This window comes from Anabrus simplex, chromosome 4 (assembly GCF_040414725.1).
Source record: "Anabrus simplex isolate iqAnaSimp1 chromosome 4, ASM4041472v1, whole genome shotgun sequence".
Lineage (NCBI taxonomy): Eukaryota > Metazoa > Arthropoda > Insecta > Orthoptera > Tettigoniidae > Anabrus > Anabrus simplex.
In genome coordinates this window covers 430,319,784-430,326,212 of record NC_090268.1, presented here as the reverse complement: position 1 = coordinate 430,326,212, position 6,429 = coordinate 430,319,784, and the positions used below count along the sequence as shown (strand labels likewise).

General features: G+C 46.0%; 1 non-coding gene across 1 annotated transcript; it reads left to right on the top strand.

The window, feature by feature from the left end:
- The first annotated feature begins 5,542 nt into the window (after positions 1-5,542).
- TRNAP-UGG (transfer RNA proline (anticodon UGG)) lies at positions 5,543-5,614 on the top strand. The gene has a single exon. It is a non-coding gene; the product is annotated as a tRNA-Pro (tRNA).
- The last annotated feature ends 815 nt before the right edge of the window (positions 5,615-6,429 follow it).

Below are 6,429 nucleotides of genomic sequence, written 5' to 3'. Positions count from 1 at the left end.
AACCGCCGGGCTGGGTGGCTCAGACGGTTGAGGCGCTGAGCTTCTGACCCCAAGTTGGCAGGTTCGATCCTGCCTCAGGCCGGTGGAATTTGAAAGTGCTCAAATATGTCCGCCTCGTGTCGGTATATTTCCTGGCATGTGAAAGTACTCCATGGGGACTAAATTTGGCACCCCGGCGTCTTCGAAAACCGTAAAAGTAATTGGTGAGACGTAAAGACGAATAACATTATTCTTATCAACAATAAGGTTCCTATAAGGAAACCATAATTTAATTTCATCGATGGCAAATGTTAAAGACATTATTCTCTTTTTGATTTCGGCCTACTTTACACCACAGTAAACAATTGACTTGCTGGTTAGTCCTTTCTTCTTCTCCAAGAACTTCTTCATCATTTCGCTGTACTTCCTATGACCACATGCTCTTGAACATTTCATTTTGTTTCTCCTGGAACCCCTTGAATTTATCAATCTTATCTCGAAACATATCTATATTAAATATTTCTTTTGGACTGATGCCAACTTCCTCCATGTCCTTTCTAGTTTCTTCTATCCATTTAGTAGTTGCTTTTAATTTTATGATGTACCTTTTAATTGAGTCCGCCTCTGTGGTGTAGTGGTTAGTGTGATTAGCTGCCACCCCCGGAGCCCCGGGTTCGATTCCCGGTTCTGCTACGAAATTTGAAAAGTGGTACGCGAACTGGAATGGGGTCCACTCAGCCTCGGGAGGTCAACTGAGTAGAGGTGGGTTCGATTCTCACCTCAGCCATCCTGGAAGTGGTTTTCCGTGGTTTCCCACTTCTCCTCCAGGCAAATGCAAGGATGGTACCTAACTTAAGGCCACGGCTGCTTCCTTCTCTCTTCCTTATCTGTCCATTCCAAACTTCCCATCCCCCCGCAAGACCCCTGTTCAGCATAGCAGGTGAGGCCGCCTGGGCGAGGTACTGGTCATTCTCCCCAGTTGTATCCCAGACCAAGAGTCTGAAACTCCAGGACACTGCCCTTGAGACGGTAGAGGTGGGATCCCTCACTGAGTCCGAGGGAAAAGCCAACCCTGGAGGGTAAACAGATGATGATGACCTTTTAATTGGATGATGTAATTAAGCGATTTTCTTTCTTAGTCGATCTCGTTCATTCTTGTGAGGGGCCCATAAACCTTCAGTCTCCTGTTACGTATGGCGTCTGTGATCTTCTCTGCCTGTCTGTCTGTATAGATCTTCATTTCTCGTATTCCTCCACGTACCATCCTTTCTTCTTTTTTTTCGGGTCCTAAGATCTTTCTCAAGATTTTTCTTACCTTCTCTAGCTCAACCATTTCCCCTTTCTTATTCAGTATCAGGTATTCTGAATTCTTTAGTCCCTCTGGCTTTATAACCTTGGTATAGTGTCTGATCTTTGCTCTGTAAGATAGTCTGGCTCCATGGCTAAATGGTTAGCGTGCTGGTCACAGGGGCCCTGGGTTCGATTACCGGCAGGGTCGGGAATTTCAATCATCATTGGTTAATTTCTCTGGCACGGGGGCTGGCTGTATGTGTCTTTATCATCATTTCATCCTCATCACGACGTGCAGGTCGCCTACGGGAGACAAATCGAAAGACCTGCACCTGGCGAGCCGAACATATCCTCGGACACTCCCGGCACTAAAAGCTCTGTAAGATATCTTTCTTTTATTGTATTTGAGGGGGTGAGTTTCAAAAACATGCCATGTGGCATTTTCGGTCAAATTGAGCATCCATGCCATCCGCTCAACAATATCTAACTCTTCCATGTGCTGAAAAGTAATCTTGCATAAGTCAACCGTCTACTGAAATATAAGGCTCTGAATATAGGAGTGAGGTTCAAATCCTGCAACGTGAACGGAACTATTTTACTTTTTCCCTCTTAAAACTTGCAGCGTGTACGCACCAATCATAATACTCCGCGTCAGGTAATGCCACTCTCGCTAGAGCAATCATCATTTACATTTTGAGCTGTAGTTGTGAGTACTGAGTGTGTTGTGAGCCAAGATAGAGAGAACAATTACCTTAATGCGGTGACCCCATTCTCCTCCTAACAAATCCGGTATGGTACATCATTGTATTACAGGGCATTTTGCAGTTCAACAAATAACCAGATCAATCCCAATGAACAATGAGTGGCTAGTGTTCTCTACTTCAAACAATGGACAGTGAGATTAAAAAACATCTGGGCTCGTCCGTGATATGAACCAGTGACCTCTCGCACCCTAAGCGAGAATCATACCCCTAGACCAAAGAGCCACACAATAGCTCGCGCTGTTGAGATAGCATGTATTTAGTCCCACGATAATACGTCACCTGACTCGCGATATATATACGTGTGTTTCACTTATTTAACCATGGATGTACGTACGGCCGCCTCTGTGGTGTAGTGGTTAGCGTGATTAGCTGCCACCCCCGGAGGCCCGGGTTCGATTCCCGGCTCTGCCACGAAATTTGAAAAGTGGTACGAGGGCTGGAACGGGGTCCACTCAGCCTCGGGAGGTCAACTGAGTAGAGGTGGGTTCGATTCCCACCTCAGCCATCCTGGAAGTGGTTTTCCGTGGTTTTCCACTTCTCCTCCAGGCAAATGCCGGGATGGTATCTAACTTAAGGCCACGGCCGCTTCCTTCCCTCTTCCTTGCCTATCCCTTCCAATCTTTCCATCCCTCCACAAGGCCCCTGTTCAGCATAGCAGGTGAGGCCGCCTGGGAGAGGTACTGGTCATACTCCCCAGTTGTATCCCCCGACCAAGAGTCTGAAGCTCCAGGACACTGCCCTTGAGGCGGTAGAGGTGGGATCCCTCGCTAAGTCCGAGGGAAAAACCGAACCTGGAGGGTAAACAGATGATGATGATGATGATGATGTACGTACGGTATTTGATTAGATTAACGGATTTGAATGAACTGTAGATTTGGCAACGGAGCAGGTGACGGCGGAGAGACTGTGGGGCGCTCTTGAAGTCGGCGCTGCCAACTCGACTGAGAGTGATTTAGAGCTCAACACCACATTCACTGGTATACCACTTTGTTACAAGTCAAATATTCACTTATATTAAGATACCCCTGTAGGGTGATTCCCTCCTCAGCTATGCTCGAAGTGGTTTCTCGCGGTTTCCCATTTCTCCTCCAATCAAATGCCGGGATCGTACATAAATTAAGGGCACGTCCTCTTCCTTCCCTCTTCCTTGTCTATCCTTTCCAATCTTTCAATTCCTCCGCAAGGTCCGTGTTCAGCATAGCAGGTGAGTCCGCCTGGGCGACGTAGGAATGTAGGATATGTTATTTGGCCATCCCATAACTTGTCATTGAAGTCTGTCTGTTATAATCCAAAGTTCATCCTTCAATTATGTTGTGCCATTGTAGACAAGACTCGCTTTCGCTCGTTGGGGCTCCGCCCCTAAATCCCCAACTCCTTTACATTACAAGTGGTCACTTGGAAAATTACTATGAGGAGACGGTACGGATTGCGCGTCAGGACGGTCCATATTTATGCGTACATATTTAGTCCTAAAATATTTTCTCGCACAGTATATTCACGGTTTGTAGCAGAGATAGATGTAAACGTTTCGACGCGATGAACATTACGTACGTTTCTTAAAACATGAGAAATTATTTTCCTAACGTAATGGGCAGCATTAGTACTAAAACTTGGTAGGTGCATCGTAGTTGAAACAATCTACATTTTCGTTTACTGATGTTTTGTCGTATCTGCATTGTGTAAGCCGTAGACTGGCTTAGAACCTTAAATTAGGATTACAGTGTCCACATATTCCTTTCATTTCTGCAATTGTACACGGTGCTATAATCATGTATTTCCCTCACATATGACCCACGGACGTTTCAGTGAGCCTGCCGAATTTCATGATTCTGTCGGTCTTATGTGTGTTAGCACAGTAAAATGAGATTTAGAAAATGTACAATATTGACGTAAATTCTGAAAATGCAGCTCTGTCTAAGGCATAAGAGATACAGCCAGGCAATGTGCACGCTAATGGGTGCAGACCTTCATTTGGAAATTTATTGTGGCCAAACGGGACGCCGTATCGAGATACGGATTGCGCCATTAGACGAAACATTTTGTCACCTATATTTTGGAATTAGGGTATTTCGTCGTATCTCGGCAATTTATACCGTAGAAAGAGGTGAAATTATCAATCCATGTAAAATTTCGTCCACTTTCAACAAGTTGAAAAATGATACGCCAAATTAGCAGACAGCTACTGTACATTCTTGACGATGAAACAGCCTACAATTTTTGTTTGAGGTTTTGCCGTATCTCTTTCGGCTTCATCACAGATTGCTTAAGAATCATAAATTCGGCTGAAATTTGAGTAGAGTTCCACATATTCCTTCCGTTTCCGCATACATTCAAGGCGGCTAGAATAATGAAAGTCGGTCTACATATGCCCAATGATTGTACCAAGGAGCCTGCTGAATTTCGTGCATCTATCTGTCTTGAGTGTGTAAATCAGTAAAATAATTATTGGAAAATGATCAATATTGACCAGAACCTGGAAAATCAAGGTCAATCTAAGGTAGAAGGGGTCGAGATACGACAAAAGGTCATAGGACCAAAACTGTAGATCTCCTCATTTTAGGAGACGAAAGTGCAATCGTTTTGCTGATAGCTATTACCGTTTAACTACAAAAATCTCGAAACCAAAGTGCGCATCGTCATTAAATTCCGCTTAATATTTCGTATTCTTTCATCATCATCATCATCATCATCATCTGTTTACCCTCCAGGTTCGGTTTTTCCGTCGGACTCAGCGAGGGATCCCACCTCTACCGCCTCAAGGGCAGTGTCCTGGAGCTTCAGACTCTTGGTCCGGGGATACAACTGGGGAGAATGACCAGTACCTCGCCCAGGCGGCCTCACCTGCTATGCTGAACAGGGGCCTTGTGGAGGGTTGGGAAGATTGGAAGGGATAGGCAAGGAAGAGGTAAGGAAGCGGCCGTGGCCTTAAGTTAGGTACTATCCCGGCATTTGCCTGAAGGAGAAGTGGGAAACCACGGAAAACCAATTCCAGGATGGCTGAGGTGGGAATCGAACCCACCTCTACTCAGTTGATCTCCCGAGGCTGAGTGGACCCCGTTCCAGCCATCGTACCACTTTTCAAATTTCGTGGCAGAGCCGGGAATCGAACCCGGACCTCCGGGGGTGGCAGCTAATCACGCTAACCACTACACCACAGGGGCGGACTTCGTGTTCTTTACGGGGTAAAATATTGAATATTTGAACTTCTTGCAATTTCTCCGTAGGTTACAGGCTAAGAGCTAAGAAATTTTGTGAGGGGGGGGGGGGGGCAACACTAAAAACTTTTCCCTATTTTACAAACTAATAGATACAACTTTTAAAAATTTAACGTCTCTACTTCATCTGGAAGTGGTCAATCATTTATGTCCGTCAGTGAGTCAGCAGTACGGCTTTATATAATAGAGATTCTGCTTCCCTAGAAGCGATCTACCTTGTACCAACATGTACATTGGCAGCTTTAGTAACAGTCGTGGTGAGATAGCAGTGATCAGCTATTCTGTTGCGCAGTTGGTTCGTTGGTCTAGGGGTATGATTCTCGCTTTGGGTGCGAGAGGTCCCGGGTTCAAATACCGGACGAGCCCGTCTGTTTTTAAATGTTTTCGAGGAATATCAATGTACGTTACTGATATTGCCTTGCGAAGGGTTCTTCTGCCTATTTGATGTAAATCTTCCCTTACATGCGTTTGCCGCCTCTGTGGTGTAGTGGTTAGCTTGATTAGCTGCCACCCCCGGAGGCCCGGGTTCGATTCCCGGCTCTGCCACGAAATTTGAAAAGTGGTACGAGGGCTGGAACGGGGTCCACTCAGCCTCGGGAGGTCAACTGAGTAGAGGTGGGTTCGATTCCCACCTCAGCCATCCTGGAAGTGGTTTTCCGTGGTTTCCCACTTCTCCTCCAGGCGAATGCCGGGATGGTACCTAATATAAGGCCACGGCCGCTTCCTTCCCTCTTCCTTGCCTATCCCTTCCAATCTTCCCATCCCTCCACAAGGCCCCTGTTCAGCATAGCAGGTGAGGCCGCCTGGGCGAGGTACTGGTCATTCTCCCCAGTTGTATCCCCGACCAGGAGTCTGAAGCTCCAGGACACTGCCCTTGAGGCGGTAGAGGTAGGATCCCTCGCTGTGTCCGAGGGAAAAGCCGACCCTGGAGGGTAAACAGATGATGATGATGATGACATGCGTGTCCTAAATATGCCAGTAAAACCTTATATACAGTAAAGTCCCTCTCAATTGAACACACACAAGAGCAAATGGACTATCCCTGGATTCGAGTTACAATACTTGAGCGTTTTACCTACTGTCCAGTCGCTTCGATAATCACTAAGTGACTAAGATACGGTTCCCTCATCATCTGCGATGGTTGCTGTACGATATCAAATTTAATTACATAAGTTAATTAA